This window comes from Protomyctophum parallelum, assembly GCF_964188405.1.
Source record: "Protomyctophum parallelum genome assembly, chromosome: 18".
Taxonomy (NCBI): Eukaryota; Metazoa; Chordata; class Actinopteri; order Myctophiformes; family Myctophidae; genus Protomyctophum; species Protomyctophum parallelum.
In genome coordinates, this window is record NC_139716.1 from 39,488,548 (window position 1) to 39,512,253 (window position 23,706).

Consider the following 23,706-nt stretch of genomic DNA (forward strand, 5'->3'; position numbering starts at 1 on the left):
TTTGCATCTCCCGTCTCCTGCAAGGACGGCGAGAGAGAATGTGCTGTCCTGTATTGTATGTGTGAGCGATGCCCACTATAGAGTTCTGTTAACCCATTCTGACCTGAGATCAGATTCATACGAGGTTTCCACATGGACACACACTGGTCTGATTAACCCATTCTGACCTGAGATCAGATTCTAAAAAATGTCAGTCGCTCTTCGATTTTTCAAAAATAGCAGACCTACAAGCTCGTATCGCGCCACTCGGTGGCGCAATATGAGCTTGTAGATCTGCTATTTTTCAATAGATAAAGCATAACATGATAACACCAAAATGGGTGCCCGGTCAGAATGTTAACGTGTTGTTTATTTGTGTAGCCTAAACACAATAATCTGCTCCCAACACATTGTGACCACACACACACACACACACACACACACAGCCTGTTTGTGACACAATTTACAATTACAATTTACAATTTAGGCATTTAGCAGACGCTCTTAATCCAGAGCGACTTACATTTAGGCAAGAACAAAAGCATGGGAATACATCACATAAAAGCATTTATCATGAAACATGCGTAAGCTAAGAAGGTAACAGTGGAATATCTATATGATGAAACTATACATACACTATACATAATAAACTATACATATTCACTACTATGCTATACATATGTACTATGGCGTGCTATGACTATATACAATACAATTATAGTGCTGTCTACATAACATGCTATAAGTCTAAGTCAAATGCTATCTAAGCCAACAGAAATTCTATCTAAGGGGTTAGGGTAACACAACACCCAGCTGGCTGTAGAAGGCTGTAGAAGGACGCACTGCGCCAGCGAGGGGTCGGTCAGATATGTAGCGCTGTGCAAGGCTCATTTACCGACCACAAAACATATGTGACTCTTTTTGATACAGAGGAGAAAAACTGATTATCTTTGTCTGAAATAAATGTCGGGGCTGAAATTGACAAATAAACAGTGTAATGTTAAAGATGGAGTGCTGTGATTTTTTTTCCCCCCCCACCCTTAAACATGATCATCAGGTGTTGTTGTTATATAAGGAGGTACTTTTTTTTTCCAAAAAAGTGTAGGGGAGAACGGGGTAAGATGAACCACTTTTTGCTCAAGTTGTCCTGGAAGCAAGGCAAAATGAGATGGCAGTAAAATCGAATGATCTACACATATTTCAGGATGTTTTCTATCAAATGAAATGATGAGAAAGCATCTATGACAAAGGGCCATGAAAATATGACCTTTTAAAAAAGAAAAGTGGTAATGTGGCTCAATTTGGTGATCCAAGTCGAGGGGTAAGTTGAACCACATATTTGAATGTTAAAAGCTTAAACTTGAACAGATAATGTATTCACTTATCGATAATAGAATAATAACAGTTTTCCCTTTTGCAAATAGTCTTTGTTTATTATTTAAACAATATTAAGACAATTAAAGTTTGTTATTCAAAACCTTATATTTGCAATATTGTTAATACAATATTGCAAACTTCTCTTAAATGAGTATGTACATTCAAATTAAAGGTCATTCAGTATAATTTGAGTAGCAAAGACTTAATAAAAAAAAATATGAATAGTGATTCCCATCGACTCAACTTACCCCCGGACATTGGTTCATTTTACCCCCAGCCTCCATTTTAGAAAACTGACTAGAATAAGTATTTGCTAAATGATTCACATGGTTCTATCCATTGGCAAATCATCAACGTGTATATTATATTTTTAGACCTAGGTACATTTTGCTTTGTATAATGTCATTTTACATGTGTCAAATTTTTATTTTGACCGACAAAAACAGTTTTTTGTTTTAAAATGTTTTCTACTTTCCCCATGTGCTTCCCAACTTCACAGCCAGGTGTAAATGATGGACGCTTACTAGATTTAAGGTCACATGGCAACACAGTTTTCTAGATAAAGGGGGTGGTTCAATTTACCCACTGGCTCATCTTACCCCGTTCTCCCCTACAGTATTTGTTAAAATTATGGTTTTATTTGGACACACCCACCAGTTCATTAGGTATGCGTGAGTTTAACCTTAGCCCCACCTAATCCAGTCCCTCCACTTGTCCTAATCCCTCCCCATCCTTATTTCCTCCAATTATATTGTCACAATCGGCTCAGCTCATCATCCAATTATATCATAGTTTAACAGCAGAAACAATTAGTTTGATAGATCATTTAGCATTAATAATTTGCCAATATATTGTAGGCTATTGATTTCCTCCAGCTAAGCACCCTGGCATTGAAACTGTCCTTTATTGACAACCCTTGCACTGCCCTAGGCACATGATGCTCTGGACAGAAGACTCTCCACTCTTCTAGTGCTCTGATCACATGATGCTCTGGACAGAAGACTCTCCACTCTTCTAGTGCTCTGATCAAACTCAATTTACAACATGAATGTTCCGACTGCATTGAGTTTCAGCAAAATATTTAACCCATTCTGACCTGAGATCAGATTCTAAAAATGTCAGTCGTTCTTCGATTTTTCAAAAAATAGCAGACCTACAAGCTCGTATCGCGCCACCGAGTGGCGCGATACGAGCTTGTAGATCTGCTATTTTTCAATAGCTAAAGCATAACATGATGCTAACACCAAAATGGGTGCCCGTTCAGAATGGGTTAAAGAAACAAGCGGTCAGGTCCACGAAAATGAATCACAGAAATTGCCTTGAATATTTATGAAAACGTTTCAACACCAATCCTTTTAACAACATATTAATCTGAGGGTCCTTCACATGAATCATTGGTCAAGTCAACCACATCTCCCCTGAAAGTTACTTATATGAAAACAAGCCCAAGTCGCTTGCAGAGGCGCAACACGGACCGAACGCTAGGGGGGGACAAATAGCGGCGCCGCGAAGCGGCGCCGCCGAAAAATCCGTCCCCCCCACCACCCTAGGGGAGGGGGGGATGGGGGGGTCTAACCACAAAAACGTGGGGTTATGGTTAGGGTTTGGGGTCGGACTGAGAGGTTGTTCCAGTGACTCAATGTACATACAAAACTGCGTTTTGGCACAGTTATTATTATTATTATGAAATACCTGGCTGTGATTCCTCCTCCTCCCCATTTGTCTCAGAACGTAAAAGTTTAACCACATTATCAGCAGCGCCTCGAACAGGTCAAAACTCACTGACCATCTGATCTGTAAGTTAGCCTATCCTATATAAAATGTACAACACCTGGGAAGTTTTCAGGAGAGGATGTTTTAACATCAACATATATAGTTAGTGTTAAACCCATGCAACTCGAGAGGAAAGAAAAACCTGCAGCGCCTTACCTGCATGTTGACAGTTTTGCTTAATAGCGGCGTGACCGGCGTCGATCTCCTCCTTTCCCCAAATCCCCCAAAATAATAATATAATTCCCAAAGTGGGGTCCGGGGACCCCCAGAGGTACAACTACTACATGATAGTTTGTGGCATGTCATGTGGACGCTCTCAGTTTTTTAAATTAGTCCCATCCCATCCCACCGCTAGACATGGCATTACAATAGGGTCCGTCCGAGCTGTATAAAACTATAAATCTTCTCTTATGGGGGTCCTTCTCTTCTCTTCAAATGGGGGGGGTCCGCAGGCTAATACGTGTCCATTTGGGGGTCCTTGACATGAAAAGGATAAAGTAAATCCATTCATCTACTGATAGCCAATACACAAAGTGGTGCATGACACCAAAAGCGGTGACCTATTGAATCCTGTTCCTGTATTATTAGAATCATTACAGAGTGCAAAGCACATTGGGTCACTGATGGCGGTGTAACAACTCCCAAACTTCCGAAAACACAGAACAGGCCAAACCATTTTGGGATTTAAACAGGGGTGGATCAAATATATGCTTCAAAATATATCGCGTTTATGAACGCAGGATTTCAAAAGTATTACTCCTAAGATAACTTTGGAGCCAGGGGGGATACAGGGGGGGACCCCCCCAGCCAGGGGGGACCCCCTAACTCATCTGGGGGGGAACAATGTGACGCTGGCAGGGGACTCGTCCCCTGCGTCCCTGTGGCTATTGCGCCTATGGTCGCTTGTAATAGCCAGACATGGCAACATGACTTCCAGCGCGACACAACAGATACTTCTAATTATTGACTTTACAACCTTGTATAAGTATTAGGACCTACATATTGACTACAACAGCCAACAAGAATGCACACTGTGACACTACACTCTGTATCAAAGCCTGACCACTGTGATTATAAAAGAAACAACCTACTCCTTGAGAACATCAAGAGCAACTATACAGCAGAGCAGGTAGGCTATAAGGCTGGTTTGTTGTTGTTTCCTTGATTAATCCTGAGGACCCGACGTGAACATTTACTTGCTTCCAATCTAACGAAAAACAGTCTGCTCTGCTGTGAACATAGACTGTAAAAAATATGGACAAAGCGTTCGCCGGGTCTAACATGGACGTAAAATGAAGCCTGTTATTCCTGCACTGTAAGTCGCCATCTTTCTAGATCCGTTTGGTACCAGCTGGCCATTGGCTGGCTCCGTTTTGGACCAGCTGGCCATTGGCTGCCCAGACAACGAGGCGGGACTTCCCCCCCTTCTTCTCCGTTGGTTTTTATTTTGACTCGAGTGGGAGGGGAATCCCGATCATAGACTGTAACGGTAGCCACGCCCCTCAGAACATACGCGATGGTTTTTTTTCTTTATGGTCATTTTTTTAATTAATGGGACCATACTTTTCCAAAAAGAATATTATGACATTAGAAATGAGACTTTAAACTAGTGACTGGAAGAAGAAAGTATTCATGACCATGTTTATTAACCCATTCTGACCGGGCACCCATTTTGGTGTTGGCATCATGTTATGCTTTAGCTATTGAAAAATAGCAGATCTACAAGCTCATATCGCGCCACCGAGTGGCGCGATACGAGCTTGTAGGTCTGCTATTTTTGAAAAATCGAAGAGCGACTGACATTTCTAGAATCTGATCTCAGGTCAGAATGGGTTAATCAGACCAGTGTGTGTCCAGTGGAAACCTCGTATGAATCTGATCTCAGGTCAGAATGGGTTAAGGTAATACAGTCTAGGTGAAGTTGGGCCAAAATACATCGGCCTCTATGGAGCTATGGGGCTTTTTGGGTCCAGTCCAGCGCCACAACAGGCCATTATTATGAACTACCGATTTCAAATGAGGCTTCACGAAATATCTGGCTGACTGCCCCCCTGGCTGTGAACTGGTAATGTGTGAAATGACTGAAAATCTGCCGCACAGAGCAGCAAACTGGCTGCGCCATTCAGTGCACACGTGTGTATGTGGCAGGCAGCTCCGCCCACAGAGGTTGTATTTAAAAAAATATATATAAAGGGGGAGGTGCATGTGTGCGTGCAATAGTAATACGTCACACTATCAGTGTTTATATCATTGGCCCGTTTGACTGTCAAGGGTTCAAGCTCCAGGAAGAAACCCTAAATACAAAGTTATTACACTATTGCACATAAAAACGACTCCAGGGTGTCTAATGAAGTACTGTCACCTCATAGACTCATGAAAAACTGGAGAAAAAAAAATGTGGCACTCCATCTTTAAAGACTGATGTATATTTCCTAGCTACTTAAAGAGAGAAGAGTCTGACGACGGACAGTCAGATGAAAGTTTCCAAGTCCTTTTTATTGTAGTGTACAAAGACAGCAGATCACAGCCATGGAGCTCCAACAGGCAGCCTCGCGGCTCCTGGGACTAACACACAGTTACAGACATTTCAGTGGAATCTTATACAGGTCAGAACAAAGAGATCAAAGGGACATGGCAAAAGGTGGTTCCCAAACCCCCACTGTCCCAAAAGTCTAAAGTGGTCCACTCATGTCCAAATAAGGTATGGTCACCAGGGAGCACAGTAGCTGCTTGCCTGCAGCTGCTATCAGCAAGCTAGATCCACTTAGCATACAGGGACCCCTGTTGCTGTCCAGGCATCCTGTTCAAACATGTGTGTTCTCTCATTTGAACAGAGACAACTTAGAACAGTTTTGAGCTATTATTAATGTGAATTGTGATTTCCATATACATCATATCCTCCCTTTGAGGCAACCTTGCCTCATAAAACGAATATGGAACACAATTTACCCTAGTCCCTTTGACACTGACTGGCTGGAACATCAAAAATATGACACAAAATCAAATCAAACATTACAGTATGTATGGAGTACAAAACTCAAGTCATTCATACATATATCACAATTGACATAACTGATAAACCGTATTACAAAAATCTGACACTGAAACACAATACACGTCGCTGAATCCAACCCCTTTGCTTATCAAAGCACCCAATTATCGAATTCAAAGTGTGTTAAGGTTTTCATACTTGGCATCTAAAGCTCTCAGCTTCAGCTAATGTCAAGGATAAAGTTGACCATAATCATCCAATTTTTTTTCCGTAACTTACGTTATTTGTTTAGTTAACTCCTCTTTTAGCACAATGTAGAAAGCACCCATAATTTATATATAAACACTCTAGACTACCAAGGCTCATACAAATAACCAATCTACTGCGGCGACCTCCTAACCCGACCTTATCATTTCAAAGAACTGTACGTGTTGTGTCGTGCATGCTAGAGGTTACCTACTTACGTTCAAATCCTAGAGCAGGGTTCCCCAATTAATTTTCCTCAAGGGCCATATTTTGACTAGCGTACCAGGCTGGGGGCCGAGTCTGCACGCGCGAGGTCGAGGTCTTGCCCTGAAAATTCATTTTCAGGGCAAGACCCCATTTGAAAAGGATGCCCAGTTTGACATGCATAGGCTACTGACCCCCATTTAATGCCGAGAAATGAGCATCGCACAGTGGCTAAATAACGTCCTTCCTCCTCCAGTTTTGTCACACAAACAGGCTGTTTTATGCATGCGTCAAACAGGAAGAGTCTTTTTTTGCAGAGCCTGGGTGTCGATGGTTGCTGAGGGGGTGTTTTTTTTTTTACAGGTTAGGGTTAGGTTTAGGCATAGTTTTACTGAGGTTAGGGTTAGGTTTAGGCATAGTTTTACTGAGGTTAGGTTTATGCATAGTTTTACTGAGGTTAGGGTTAAGTTTAGGCATAGTTTTACTGAGGTTAGGTTTAGGCATAGTTTTACTGAGGTTAGGTTTAGGCATAGTTTTACTGAGGTTAGGTTTAGGCATAGTTTTACTGAGGTTAGGTTTGGCATAGTTTTACTAATAATAATCTTTATTGTCCCGAAGGATATTCATCTTCACAGGTCTGTTCAACACCAACAACAAAAGCAGCACATAGTACAGAAAAACATTACACTAAGACAAAAAATACAAAAAAACATGAGTTCCCCACTGTGTACAGAAACCCTCCTATCGGCGGGGCAGTTTGTTTAATGCCGCGATGGCTGAGGGGACAAAACTCCTACTGAAACGGACCTTTTTCCAGGGTAAGGTTCTGTATCTTTGTCCTGGGGTTAGGTTTAGGCATAGTTTTACTGAGGCTAGGGTTAAGTTTAGGCATAGTTTTACTGAGGTTAGGTTTAGGCATAGTTTTACTGAGGTTAGGGTTAGGTTTAGGCATAGTTTTACTGAGGTTAGGGTTGGGTTTAGGCATAGTTTTACTGAGGTTAGGGTTAGGTTTAGGCATAGTTTTACTGAGGTTAGGTTTAGGCATAGTTTTACTGAGATTAGGGTTAGGTTTAGGCATAGTTTTTGTGAGATTATATTGCCAGAAAGTACACAGATGCCAGTCTGCAGCCAGATTGCATGGGCTGGGCTGCAGCGAGAGGCAGATGATTTAGCTTGAGCTCACCTCCTAGCCACAGCACAGGAAGTTGGCTTGTGTCTCTTACTCTCTTGCAAACTACCGGTGTTTCCCATTGGCTTCAAAGTTCACGGCCAACAAATTGAACTCGAAGCTGGGCTGTATGAATGAGGAAATACAGCTGTAGTTAGTGCAGAAATGTCAGGATGGACTTTTGGGCAGATTCACACTGAAGTCTGTTTGATTCAAACTGTTCCCGAATACGATTGTGTGGTCCCCGCTGACCCATGATTCACATTGGCCTTGATTCTTCTGCACTCAAGTTTTTTTGTTTTGTTGTTTTTCAATGCTTTCACATTGCATCGATCCGCACACTTCAGCCGGTTCTGAGAATACCTCCATGCGGTCCCGGGGAACTGTATACAGGTGATCCGCTCTGGGGAACGGTCCGGTACGCAGCATTCACACTACCACATCCGCCAAGTGGACCCGAGTGCACACCCGGGACCATATAGTGTGAATCTGCCCTATAACCCATTTTGGTGTTCTAAAGCATTGTTATACTTTAGCTATTGAAAAATAGCAGATCTACAAGCTCGTAGCGTGGCACCGAGTGCCACGCTACGAGCTTGTATAGGTCTGCTATTTTTGAAAAATCGTGAAAATGTGGTGCAAATTTGGAATATATATATTAACGAACGTTTTTAACTCAAATCTTTGTTTCTGGGGGGGTCCCTGGAACAAAATTTGATTGTGGTCCGTGGCCAATTACATATCATTCTGGGGGTCCTTGACATGAAATAGTTTGAGAACCACTGACAGAAACATAGCTATTTTTGAAAACTCAGGATTTGTAGAATCGTCCTCGGGTCTATCTGACCTGAGATCAGATTCATACGAGGTTTCCACATGGACACACACTGGTCTGATTAACCCATTCTGACCTGAGATCAGATTCTAAAAATGTCAGTCGCTCTTCGATTTTTCAAAAATAGCAGACCTACAAGCTCGTATCGCGCCACTCGGTGGCGCGATATGAGCTTGTAGATCTGCTATTTTTAAATAGCTAAAGCATAACATGATGCTGACACCAAAATGGGTGCCCGTTCAGAATGGGTTAAGGACTCTATGGACAAGAGCTATCTTAGACCCCATGTGCACATCGACAACCCCTCCCCAGCGATGAATCGTTTGTGTCATTTACTTATTTCAATGGGTGCTGCTCTCCCTTCAGTGCACCCATTCCAAAAATATATATACAGCACGTGGATTGCTCTTCATAAGAAAGGGGTTTTTAAATAAACTCCAGTCATGCGGCCACTTTATAGATCAGTCTCTGTAAGCTGTACTTCATCATCACTATATTACACCCTTTAAATTGGCACAAATCGATGCGCCCTATTACTGATGCGTTTGGACGTGCTAATACAGCGAGCTCCCAGGAGCAGCTGAATAATGAATCTGCTACACTTACTGTAGAGTCTATTCAGCCATGCGATCGTTAATCCCCACAATATACACTTGGCGAGCATCTAACTTGATACAAAGAGGCTCTTCAGACATAATAAACAACGAGGGTTGTTGGGAGAGAAAATAAATATCGATTCATGTAAAAAACGTGATACTTATCACCAACATTCCACTCGTGTGTTTGTGTGTGTGCGTGTGTGTGTGTGTGTGAGAGAGAGAGATTGATAAAGAGAAGGCGCTGCATGCTCTCTTCAGCGCTGCGCTAATCATGTTCATGGCGGATATGTTGAATTGCAGCCTGGTTAAAAGCACTCGGATACATTAATTAGAAACAAATGGTTCGGATGTTCGCTCGAAAGTTCCTGCCGAAGTTCGAGTCCTAAAAACAGGGCTAGGGTACAGCCTTAACACACGTGCGCACACACACACACACACACAGCGTCTAGTCTAGTGGCTCTGACATGTGCTCACTGCTCCGCTGCTGCAGCTCCGACGAGAGGCCGTGTGTGTGCGTCCTCGCAAACAGCGAAAATAGCCGCATCTGCATGAGGAATAAGCTAGCAGCACTCGTAAGCTAGCAGCTAGCAGCACTCGTCGGGAGGGGGGGGGGGCAGCACAAATATCCTACGAGTAGGGCAACCAAATGGTCAGCTACGTCCCCTGATGCGAGCTCATCGTTAGCTGTCTCTTTCATTAATTTGTTCCACCTGTGTAGGCTACTCTCAGAAGCGCATTGAGTGTGTGTGTGTGTGTGTCACTGTCTTTGTCTCTTTTGCCGTCTGCAGGACTTTCAAATTATTGTAAACACAACATGAACATAGTACTCTTATTATGCATATCGCATTCTCGCCGAGATATATTTTTGAGTAAAAAATAATATATATATATATATATAAAAAAAAAAAAAAAAAAAAAAAAAACGAATGGTTCAAGGCCATAAATAAAGATTCGAGTGCCAACCTTAACGAGCGAACATTCGAACCCTGAATGTTCGTTCAAGGTTCTTAAGACATTTGTCTTAGACAAAAGGGCCCGCATGCAAGCCTAGCCCTTATGTCCATGTCGCCGCAGTGCAGCGCCAAATACATCTTTCTTGAAACATCAAAGAAAGAAGGAGAAAGCGGGGGAGGGAGGCAGGGTTGGGGTGGGGGTGTTGACAGAAAGGCATATATATTACTTGCATGAGCGGGGGAAAGGTGATGGAGTTAGCTGCTGTAATTAGCAGACAGTTTAAGGGTCTTAATGGAGTTAAGAGGTTTTGTCAGAAGCGCTTTGTGATACTTTTAATTGGTTCAATATTTGTAACCAACACACAGACGTATAAGCGTGTTCAATACCATTCATTTATTTAAAAAACAACATATATATGATAGGAACGAGTAGAGGTAGATGAAAGGAAGATGAAAATGACGCGAGTCGGTTTTGAAATCGAATCGTGGCGCCAAGAATCAAAATGTAATCGTGTGACACGGCAGAAGATTTGCAGCCTTAATAATATTGGTCTTGTCAAGTCCAGTTTATTCCCAGAGCACATCTATAACAAGCAGGTCGAGCATCTCTAATTGCTTCAAAGAAAATCCAAGCCATGCAATCAATCCTAGCAGCATATTGATGATGTTTGAGTCAAGGGACTTGGGAATGTTTATTTGTACATTAAAAGGGATGCCCATTAGCATCCGTCTAATCGACCGTTAGTCTTGCTGGGGTTCAAGGCACTCATGCATAGGCTACAGTATAGTACCTTAGAGCTCTTAGACGGCAGTAGAACACACAACATAAATATAGTATTATCTCTGCTGTCGGGGAAAGAAACCATCTAATTTGAAAATTTGAAAAAAACCTTATATTTCAAAAGCAATGTGATCTGACTTTATATATTGTCAATTACTTGCACATGAGAGGGGGAGAGGTGGTGGAGTTAGTTGCTTTAGCAGACAGTTTGAGGGTCCAATGGAGTTAAGAGGTTTCATGTTTGTGTACTGCTTTTCATTGGATCATAATATTTTCGAAACAACACACGGACGTAAAAGGCGTTCAAAATAGCACTGATTTATGCAAAGTAAATATCTAAAACCTCAAAAATTGAGTTAGCAACCGACAGCATCCATATAGCATGCACAAAGAGAACACCATCAGTGGCACACAAGCAGAGAGTTTGAACAATGCTTTTAATTTTCTGTTGTGTGCGTGAGTCCTAGATTCTTATAGTGTAGCCCAAACAATGGAAATCCATTTGTGTGTGTGTGTGTGTGTGTGTGTGTGTGTGTGTGTGTGTCGCACACATCTACAGTATTTGCATGATCTTCTCAACAGCTAGTAATTTCACATGTTTTCCCATGTTCCTATACAGCCATGTGTGTCCTAGATTCTTCATTCTTATAGTGTAACCTGAACAAAATCCAGTTCAGTGTTGGTTTACTTAACTAGTACTGCGTGCATGCTTCCGAGCGAGCGAGCGTACGTGCGTGCCACGCCAGTATTGAATCTTCTCATAGTTAGTCTAAAGAGGAAAATGGCTAATTCCCATGTTCCTATACATACAGTCAGGCATTCAAAAGCTTCCCAGATCACATTGACTGTATAGCGTTTAAGCCTCTTATTGCCTCATCCTTGTACCATTATCACTGCAAGAAAGAAACACATTCCTGGGTTTTATCACCCAGTAGGACAAGGCTTTTTTTTCTCTTTTTTTAAGATCTTTTTTTGGCTTTTCTGTCATTGATAGGTTGAAAGTAGACTCACAGGAAATGGGGGGGGGAAGACACATGGCAATAAAGGCCGTCAGGATCGGGAGTCGAACCCGCGGCACGCTGTCAGGCTGGCTCAGCAGCCTTGGTGCCCAGACAGTGGAGCCGTTATTTAATTTTTTGTGTGGTGCAACCACTCCATTGAACAGCAATGTGTGTCCCTTTGTATGCGTGCGTGCGTGTATGTCTGTCTAGAGTACCAAGGTACCAGGTGACAAAGTGGCGCTGTTGACGAGTCACCTGCCAACGACCGTGCTGACTTGTGAGCAACACAGATACAAAGTGGAAAAAACGCTGTTAATTTACAATTTACAATTTAGGCATTTAGCAGACGCTCTTAATCCAGAGCGACTTACAATAATCAAGAACAAAAGCATGGGAATACATCTTTGTATCTTTGCAAAACTCTTGCCTGCCAATAGCCCTGGTCCAGTGCATTAGCTAATTCTCCCTAAAGCCTATGCCTCTTGCTATAGCAAAAATAAACAAAACTATACTTTGCTATACCGAAACATTAAAGACTGTTTTGTGTTGTTGGAAGTATATTCTCCAGGCTGGGAAAGCACTGAAGGCTGGAACTGAGGGTTTAAGTAGACACAGGATAACAATACATGGGTGAACAGACCTAACAATCGACACAGGGATTGGCTGGGAGACTAACAGGACACAGGTGGACATTACGCTAGTTCAGACAGACAACTCACGAATAGATTAACCAATATTTATTTGCAGAATGAGTAACAAGTGTGCATATGATATTTGACTTGGCGTTCAGCTCTGCTGGATTTCTCCCTGCTCGGCACGATTAAGCAACAATCATAAAACATAAAGAGCAGGGAGATAGATATACAATATACAATAACCCCCCCCATGGGGGGTATAAATAGCAGAGCCCACCGGTGGTGCTGGGGTGGTGGTGGGAGAAAACATCACATACAACCGGGAACCATGAGCAGAGGAAGGCAGGAAGAGCATGGAGTCTAGTGAGCTTAAGTAGCCTGCCCGATTGGTCAGCTGACTGCCGCATCGGCGAATGACGTGTGAGACTTGCACACACTTATACGCCCACATAGTAATGCAGCATGTTAACCCCTTGAGTATAGAATGAGCCTTTGAGCATGGCAAGAACCGCCCTTGAGGTTGACTGTCTGAACTACCTCGCAAGCTTCGTATAATTTATTAAACAATTAATAACCACATTATACAACGGAGTCCTCTTCTTACTGGTATTGGAAATAGGAGGCCATTCCCGCTTTTTTCCTTGTGTTCACCACTGCCCCCACTGGAACCTTAGCATGAATTGGCATTAGGCGGACCAAAATAGACAGTTTTTACAAAATAGCATTGTTAATACTTCTTTCTCTGCTATTTATTTTAGCCAGTTAGTAACAGACTAGTATTATCTTCCAAAACGATCGGGTACAATTAGCGGATTTTTACCACACATTTGCCTACTTTTGCAGGGAAGCTGTATGTGTAGTTAGCATTGGGAGCACCATAGCTTATAGCATTACACCTACTGTAGATACATGTGTAGGCATTTATTTCATATTTATATGTCAATTTCAGCTCTGACATTTATTTCGGACATGCATATAAAGTCTGACTGTGCTATTATCTAATTTTGTATAAAATACATATTGACCCAAGATTGGCCAAGTGTTTGTGTTCTGGCGGAATGTAATGATCTGCGTGCTGGCCGGTCCTGCATCGCGTGACGTTACTGAGTACCACTGTGTGAAAAGAGGAGTTAACGGCAGGCATATACAGTAATATACAGGTGTGATGGTACAATTTGGGAGTTTACCGGAGTTTGTCGGAAAGTTTAACAGGAGTTTCCTGTAATAATCTGTATTCCATGCTTTTTGCGCAGTGTACTTTTTCCACCTCTAGTCAGACGGGAGAACCCCCTCCATCCGACCAACGTCCCACACTGTGCTGCTCTCCCTCTGGTCCTCAACCATACAGAAGTTGATCGGTTGGACCTTAGAGTATATATATTTATAGAGAAGGCACCCAGAGGAAATCTTGAGGCGAAATGGACATAGTGGCCGAATGAAGGTATTGCAGCCTGGCCCCAAACACATGAACGCGCTGTCCGTTGACTATCATTGTACACGTTCACGACGGACGACGCTCGTGCGCGTTCAACGGCAGCGCGTTCATGTGTTTGGGGCCACTCACCATTGCAATCCGTCCCAGAATGCACTCTGTTCCTACCCGGAAGGAGGAGTGAATCCGCCTCATGCGCTTTTGAGCAACTCAATGCAAGTGGATGGGAGGAGAACTCGGGTGTCTTATCTATAGATATATATACTCTATGGGTTGGACACGTCTCGAGGCGTGCGTCATGTCATCCAAGGTGTCATGCCTTCTCTCTATCGCACACTTTCCCAAACAGTGGGTATAGGGACCCAATTGTGGGTTGCGGACCGGATTTGTATCCCCTTTTTGTGTTTTCCATTTAAAACACAAATGTCTCTTCCCGGGTCTCGCGCTGACACGTTTGGGGAAACACTGCTCTATTGAAGCCTAACATCCCTCCTAAGTGTCGAGGTGGTCGCGGCGCCTAGTCTTTTATGTCACATGGGGGTCGGCTCTGTGCTCTGATGCCGGCCTCGAGTACAGGATTCTCTGCTTTGCGTGCTCGCTAATACATTATTCCCCATGAATCATGTGAAATGTTCATGCTCGGAGACTGCAATTCATCACAAATTTAGTCACTCTGATCTTCTGATCTTCAGAGAGAGAGAGAGAGAGCTACTCATCTATTGCCTCAACCTCTGCTGCATGGGTTCAACTGCATGGTCGATCGCATGTCTTGCAGGAAGCCGCGAATACTGGCATGTGCTACAGTGTGTGTTGGATTCTATCTCTTCAGAGCTACACGCTGCGCTGCAGGCTTCTTTCTGCTTTTTTCACCACAATTTCATGCACAGTGGTTGCAGAGAGAGAGAGAGAAAAGAATATACAGTATTTTCACCGTTTGAAAAACTGAGCTGTAGTTTCCACAGTGTTCACGCAATCCGCCAACACCAGATTAAGCCTTATGTGAGTCAGTGAGTGCATTGATGTGTACTGTACTGCATGTAGAGTGCTTGTGGCCAGTGTTGCCATGTCTGCAATATTCTAAGCAACTTTGGGCTTGTTTGTTCTTTTTGCTAACCTGACGCTGCCAGATCCAAGAAGCTTGCTACACAAATTTGTTTCACAGCTTATTGGGATCTGGGATCGCGGAAGCAAATTCGATGACGGGGCTGCTGTTCCTTTTTTTCAAGATACTTGGTAGATGATTGGATGGGACCGTCTGTCTATCACCGTGTGGGCGTGCAAACACAACCAATCATGTCTATATAGCTTCACATCCGGTTTCGCACATATCCCGCCCTTAGCTCACGCTGATTGGTTCAAACCACGGAGCGGTTCGGTGTTAGCTCAACATGGTTACCCAATACCGCCCCCATCTGGCAGAGTCAGGTTAGGTGATAGCACCACATACGTCATATTGCCACTGACAATTAATGGACAACTTTGAGTGTTTGTGTAAACACAAACATTGCTCAACACAAACATGGAAGAAGAGGGTGAGCACGCAAATTCTGATTGGCCGGATGTATGTATGATTAATTACGATGATAGGGGCGCCCCTCGCTTCACACGGGTGTGATTTTTTTTTTAAATCTTAAAGTTGCTTGGGCTTGTTTCTAAAACTGTATTTGCGTATTTGGTATTGTTTACAGCGTGTTTACAGTGGTTCTCGAACATTTTCATGTCAAGGACCCCCACGTTAAAGGAGGACTTCACCCATTTTCTTTCAGCCTATCTTCGTAGAATTGGTCCTCACTAATGTTCATGATAAAATGGCACAATTACTTTGAGTCTGTGTCTTATATAGGAGAGCTGGACACTTCAGAAACCCGCCTGCCAGTGACATCATCGTTTGGAAGATGCATACAGATACAGAACAAGATTTTATTTAGATATGTATTAACGCAGGAACAACCATTATAGCATGCTAACTTTCCAGAAATAAACCTGTGTGAAGTGAGGGGCGCTCTTGTCGTCATCCAATAAAAAAATGATTATACTTCATGAATTAATTTGTCAACGTATGTTATCTTTTAACCATGATACAATGGGGGTTTTTTTACTCATCTTTTCACCATGATTTCACATGATCATGTAAGATGACGTATATTCTCCTTTCATTGTCAATGGCAAATGTGAGACGTGACGAAAAGCTGTCTATAGGAGGGTCTAGCGCCCCTCAAAAAAGCCTGCAGTTTCAATCTTGGATTCCCCATTGATGATGTCACTGGTAGGCGGGTTTCTGAACTGTCCACAACCCTCCTCTGAGACACAGAATGAGACGAGTAGACAAAAATGGTGAGGGGTGCTCTTATCATCTTACAACTTAACCCATTCTGACCTGAGATCAGATTCATACGAGGTTTCCACTGGACACACACTGGTCTGATTAATACTATGTATTACTTATGTGTAACCTCTATTAATCTAACTCTAATATATTAAAGGCTAACTCATGTTTCTATGCATAGGTAATGTAATAATGATGTAAAACAAATTGTGTCAAAACAAACATTAAATTATCTTTATTGTTAATGGCTTTTAATGTTTGTGTTAGGGACAAGATGATGTCCCTTCATTGTCAATGGCGTTTTTAAAACAAACATTGAACTAAAAACAAACATTAATTTATCTTTATTGTCAATTAAGTTTTTAAAACAAACATTGAACTAAAAACAAACATTAATTTATCTTTATTGTCAATGAAGTTTTTAAAACAAACATTGAACTAAAAACAAACATTAAACCCAAATGTGAAAAATAAGATTGATAAATTGATTAAAAAAAAAACACCCGTGTTTGTAATGGTGATGTAAAACAAAACGTGCCAACACAAAAATTAAACACCATTAACAATAAAGAGACAATATGACGTAATGAGTTACATTATGACATTTTTCCTTCATTGTCAATGGCATTTACAAAACAAACATTGAACTAAAGACAAACCTTAAAGCTGTGTATAGGAGCGGCTATCACCCCTCAAAAACTGCGGGATAAAAAGGTTGGCATCCTCACTTCTCTGTCCCCTTTTTTATCCTCACATTCCGCGTTCACTGCTCAGCCAATCAAATCATCGCTATGCGGGGTACACACAAACATACTAAGCTGGGCATAGGAGGGGCCAGCGCCCATCAAAAAATGATGCGAGAATCCGGCTGGCTGCGATATCTTTCTGTTGCTACAGTATAGCTAATGTCCAGTTTAGAAACATTTTCACAATTTAGTTTCTCTTTGTGTATCTGCTGTTGGTAGTCATGGCTGCCAGTTCCCACCTGATGTTGTGTGGGAGTTCCGACTGTTCCACCAGTCCGTACTTAGTAACTGCTAGCTTGCATATGGTCTTCAGACTAGGACTTAGGTCAATGTACAGGTCTTTTAATCCGAATCCGGGGCTTCCTCTAAAGCTGATGATACGATTTCCAACGATGCTACAGCACGTCACAAGCGAACGAAGGCTATTTCCATTGGGTAAAACGTTCTTCCAAGAGAAGGTCTCTGGATTGAACTTCCACATATTGAAGCACGGAAACAATCTCCCACCACCATATATGTACAGCTCTCCATTGTAGGCAAAGGCTGAATGAAACATGCGTCCTTTTGGACAATGCTGTGCAGAAGGCGTGCTCAGCCAGAGGTTGGTCTCTGTGTCAAACACTCTGAGCTGGTGGAAGGTGCCAGTGTACCCCAATCCCCCAAATACAAACATCTTTGTCCCGATGATGGTGGCAGATTGATGTTCTGAAACAGGTGGCGGAGAACCTCTAATGATAATTAAAGACCAGGCCATTCTGGTGGTGTCCAACTTGTATGTGTCATTATGGCAAACAAGAGAAAACCATGTGTGCTTCCCTCCTCCATGGATAAACATGACATCCCCCAAGACACAAGCTGAGTAGCCGCTACTCGCCTCTGGAGCAGTCCCAGAAACACTGTCCTTGAACCATCTGTGGTCATCAACATTGAATGTATAAAGCTCATTACAGTGAGACTTGTGAGAGGAACGTCCTCCCCAGATATAGATGAAATCTCCGATCAGCACAGCTGTGTGCTCAATGCGACTGAAGGGAACCTCTGGAGGACGTTTTCCTCTTCCAGATGTAACTGGGGGCAACTTCACACAGCGCAAAGACACTGTGTCGAAGACATGGACACCGATCTGATCGCTGTGGTACCACGAACAGCTTCCTCCAAGGAGGTACACTTTGTGTCCCACTGTCACTGCAGAATAGTCAAAGAAATCTTTCTTTGATCCTTTCATCAAATACATCGTACAGTGCGACATTTCTCACACCGCGATGGAAATATACTACTCGGATAAGATTAGAACTCGGAGAGGAAGAAATAATGACAGGTAGAAATACCTGTCCTCATTGAAGACAAAAGACTAAAGAACCACTTCTATGACATTCCTAAATAGTTTCAAATGGGTAAAAGACAAATGTAACGTAACAGATAGTGGCAGTTCATATAGACCCTGATGACTTCATTGATGATGTCACACACAGTGACATTACATTTTACCTAATGTGTTCACTTTCAGTTTAGTTTGAGTTAGTTTTTAAACCTGGTTTGCTATTTAGTGTGGTAGGCTAACGGGGCAACCATACTACAGTAATTTCCTGACTTTATTTATAGAGCAACCTCAAAACGTTTTGTATAGTTATTATTCTTTCTCTTATGACGTCATATGGGTAAATGCATCATCATCATCATCATACATCATCATACTGCAACACTTGCAATTTCCCAGATTTGAGAGTTTAAAACTAGAACGCTGTTGTTTTTGTTGAAAGGCTTAGTTTTAGTTTTGTTTTTATTAGGTTTTACTGTTGGTTTCAGTGTTTGTCTCGCAAGACTTTACCGTGGTTGTGGAAAACCAGAGTGGAGCTCTTCCACTGGCAAAATGTTATCATCATCACCTTTATTTATACTCTGAAATACAGTTGAGGGCAAGCCCTCATTTCCAACGTAGCCGAGGTTACAATACACAAAATACAGTAAAAAAAACAATACACCAAACACAACATTATGAATCAGGATAAATTATACAAAGGAACTTTATACAGAACAACCATCAGTAAAATCAAATCAATTGAAGCAAGAGCAATCGCGGTGAAAAATGTTCTGGAGCATTCCTTTGAACTGACCGAAGGATGGCTCAGTTTTAAAGAGTTTTGGAGTTTTGACAGAGAAAGCTGTCTTGCCCAACTTTTTCTGGGCCTGAGGAACCTTGAGCCTTAAATCATTAGGGCGGGTCTGATACGTGCTATTGTTCAGTTCCATCATGGAACTTATTGGATGCTTCCCATCACAATAATCATAGGATAATCATGGTACTGCCCAGAGGGGTGAGGCACGCATCAGGGGAGCCTGCAGGCGCTCAAAAGTGTGGGGACATTTTCTTTTTCTTCCCGTGAGCCCCGTGGGTATCTGCTAGACTAGACCAGTCATCCCCAATAGTGCAGGGACATTCAGACCCAAATGACCCCCACCTTGGAGCTAAATGGTGTCCTCATCGGTAACGGTTGTGAAGGATGTAGGAAAGGGGCAGAAGTTCTTTCCAAAATGTGCATAGAGCCCATTCTCATCTTCAGATTTGGAGTGCGTGTAGTAAAGACCTGGGTCAATAATTATAATCACACCCGTGTGAAGTGAGTGGGTGCTCTTACAACATCAATTACAATATAATGTTTGTTTGCAACGGGTGCTAATGTTTGTTTTAGTCCTCAAAACAAACGTTGTCTATGGCCAGCAAATATCATTGAAAGACAAACATTAAAGCTGTATCTAGGAGGGGCTAGTGCCCCTCAAAAATACGAAATTTACTTTTAAGTGTACTTGACCCCCTTATGGCCCGTGACACTATTGACGTAATTAAATCATTAAGTACATTTAAAAGCGAGTACTTTTTTACTCTTGTAATTGTACTCTTACTCAAGTAATGGAGTCGAGTATTCTGTCCACCTCTGAAACCTGTATAGGGGTGGCTGGCGCCCCTCAAAAATCACAACTGTGTGAAATGAGGGGCGCTCTTACATACATCATACATCATCTCATGAACAACTGAATTTATGTGATTGGTTAGCTACATATGACGTAAATTTTCCCTTCATTGTCAATGGCATTTAATGTTTGTTGCCGCAAATTTACATCATAATATTTTGTGGACATATGACCTAATTTCTCCTTTCATTGTCAATGGCAAATATGAGACGTGTGGGGACTAAAGCTGGAGGGGCGAGCACCCCTCAAAAACAGTTTGTTTACACAAACACTCAAAGCTGGGCACTCAAAAAGATAGGTTGAAAATGGGTGAATTCGTTGTTTAATATGTCATGCCAGGGACCCCTGTAGATTGATTGAAGTCAACGGCAAAATAAATGAGCATCGCTCACTTCACAGTGTGATTTTTCAAGATTAGTTTGAAAATAGCAATTGTCTGCAAGCTATTTGAAAATAGCCGATGCGTATCGGTTTGAAGTGCTCATGTGCTCATATAGTTGCTTCTTGTGGGTTTGTTTTCATAGACGTGCATCTTGCTCATTTCTCTCACAAGATCTGGCAGCTCTGCTTGTGCCACTGCTTGTGTTGCACCCCACTGTGACACATTCTGATTCCTGACATGACAGATCTGCCGTCACAACACTGTCAGATCCATGCGCTGAGATCTCTATTGCACCGACTGAGATAGCTTTTCACACTGCTCCGTAGGGAGTCTTCTAATCCATCATCCCGCAGCAAAATGATCCAACTCCTCACACGTAGCCCTTTTGTTCAGATAATGCACCGTGACAGAAAAATGTGCTCCTCCTTACCCATGAGTGCAGAAATCTACCATCGGTGCAAAAATACTCCGCCTCCTTCACTTAATTGATTTCCTTTCTCGCCGTGTCTGCCATTGCAGGAGAAGAAATTTACATTTATATAATTCTGAATGTTGAGGTGTGTGTTGGCCATCTTTTTGGCACTTGTATAGTTCCCCCTTTTGAATGAATGCTCACTACTCGGGCCTCGGCATGACCGCATTGAGCAGAGCCATGGCAAGCTGTGTATATAGTGCAGTGCACATTCAAATATAGCACATGCAAAAGGTGTGGGTGCACAGTTTCAATGAAGGAATGGAATGTGTCTTCAAGGACATTCCATGCTTGTCAGGGAGAATATTTGGCAGTACGTGAAGGCTGTAGTAGAATAATTCACACGACGGTGGTGGTGGAAAAGGCACTCAAATGGTGTAAAGCCCAACGATACTGTATGCACAACATAGATACTGAATCTATCTTTTTTTTTGTTACTAGAATGGACTTTGATGTAGAAACATTGGATCCAAGTTGTTGTATCATCTGTGGTAAACATTTAGAAAAAGGAAAGGAACCATAATGTCAAAAATCCCACAGGGGAAGGCCTTCAAACACATATTAAATGTTGCTCAACAGAGAGATGATTGTGGTGGTGGTGGTGGTGGTGATGATGATTATGATGAAGACCTACAAGCTATTTTCGGCACGTGACGTCGTCCTACAACCAATAATGAATCAGGCTCTGTTCACTTTCAGCGCCACAGGCACTCTTTCTGGAGCAAATCACGTAAATTATATTGCATGACTATAACCAGCTTTCAAGTCAACGTCTGAAGGCAACCTGCATGGAGCTTTCTCAGTTTTGAGGCATTAGCCTTTCTGCTATTTTTGAACTGGGCCTAGCATATATATCTTAATTCAGCACCTCTGAATACCCCTACACACCAAGAGTTCCATAAATTAACATGCTTTGCCTTGAGCACATTATGATTCCAATATGTACAGTTTCACAAATTCTGCCCATGCAAGCTGTTAAATTGAACCCATTCAGGACGGGAAGTCGGGAACCCCTTTTGGTGTTTTACACATTGTTATACTTTAGCTATTGAAAAATTGTGAATGTTGCGCAAATCTTTTAATATATTATTCTTTCAGAAATTCAGAGGGAATGTTTTTAACTCAAATCTTTGCTTCTGGAACAACACATTTTCAGATTGGGGCCTAATTACATATAAGTTTGACATCACATGAAATAGTTTGAGCACCACTGATACAGAAAAAAGAAATCTGAAAACTGTCATGAATTAGAAGACTTTTTTTTTTTTACCTCAGGTCTTAATGGATTAACAGCTGCCTGCCAGCGTGTGTGTGTGTGTGTGTGTGTGTGTGTGTGTGTGTGTGTGTGTGTGTGTGTGTGTGTGTGTGTGTGTGTGTGTGTGTGTGTGTGTGTGTGTGTGTGTGTGTGTGTGTGTGTGTGTGTGTGTGTGTGTGTGTGTGTGTGTGTGTGTGTGTGTGTGTGTGTGTGTGTGTGTATAGGCAGACATCGCTTTCTGGCTCACCGAGCCTGCCTGGACTATAAGGACTAGTGTGAGAGGATTAAACCTCTGCATTTAACCGTTAGCCCATCCTAACTATTAGGACGAACAGCCTTGGGCGTTATGGGGGATCAGTGTCTTCTTCTGCACTCAAGGATCGACACTTCCGCCTGTAGGAGAAACTAAACTGAAACCCAGTTCCCAGATGGCCACTCCACCTGCTAAGTTATGCCACATACAGTATACCGCCCCGGAAGGACTGTGTGTGTGTGTGTGTGTGTGTGTGTGTGTGTGTGCTGAAATGGATGCCTGGAGCTTGGACACATTCTCTGTGGCATGGCTTTTTTTCAACGTTATTCAGCGTTGTAAAAAACAAGTACTCAAATGTTTTACTTAAGTTACAATGCAGAAGTTTACCATGTGTCTGGAATTTCTAAATGTAGCCTACTTAACACGTTGACTACGGAGAATTGTAATCGTGAAATAAGCTTCACTGCTGAGTATTTCACTAACCTTTGAAGAATCACCCGGGCGCTAATGTAGGTCCGTACGTTTCACAGAAATCCGCCTGAATATATTCCAATATATGCGGGCGGCTATATGGCCGTTTTTAATCCAAGATGTGTTTTTCGTGCAAAAAGAATGCTTGCAATTGATTCAGAATCAACATGACTAACCCCTAGTTTGACACATGCTACTTAACCCATTCTGACCGGGTACCCATTTTGGTGTTAGCATCATGTTATGCTTTAGCTATTGAAAAATAGCAGATCTACAAGCTCATATTGCGCCACCGAGTGGCGCGATACGAGCTTGTAGGTCTGCGATTTTTGAAAAATCTAAGAGCGACAGACATTTTTAGAATCTGATCTCAGGTCAGAATGGGTTCATCAGACCAGTGTGTGTGTGTCCAGTGGAAACCTCGTATGAATCTGATCTCAGGTCAGAATGGGTTAAAGCATTATTCAAATGTGAAAATGTTGCCTTGTACTGTAGGTTTTCAATGGTAGCCAAACGTTCAACCCCTGAATGTCACGGTGAGACATGTGTTGGACCAAATGCAGAACCACAAGCAGGCAGGCAGATACAGTTCAATGATGATTTAATCACAACTGGAAAGGACATCCAACTATAAACTGGCAAGGGAACACTGAACACTGGGAGGTTTAAATAGACTAGACACAGCTGCAACATAATTACAATCAACACACGATATGCTGAGACTTAACTGGGCACAGGTGAACTACAAATGCAATTAGAGACTGGTGAGACAATTAAGGTAGCAACAAATGTAGCCCTGGAACATGACTGCCATGATGATTATCATGACAGTCATGCAGAAACTTTGCCCTGTTTT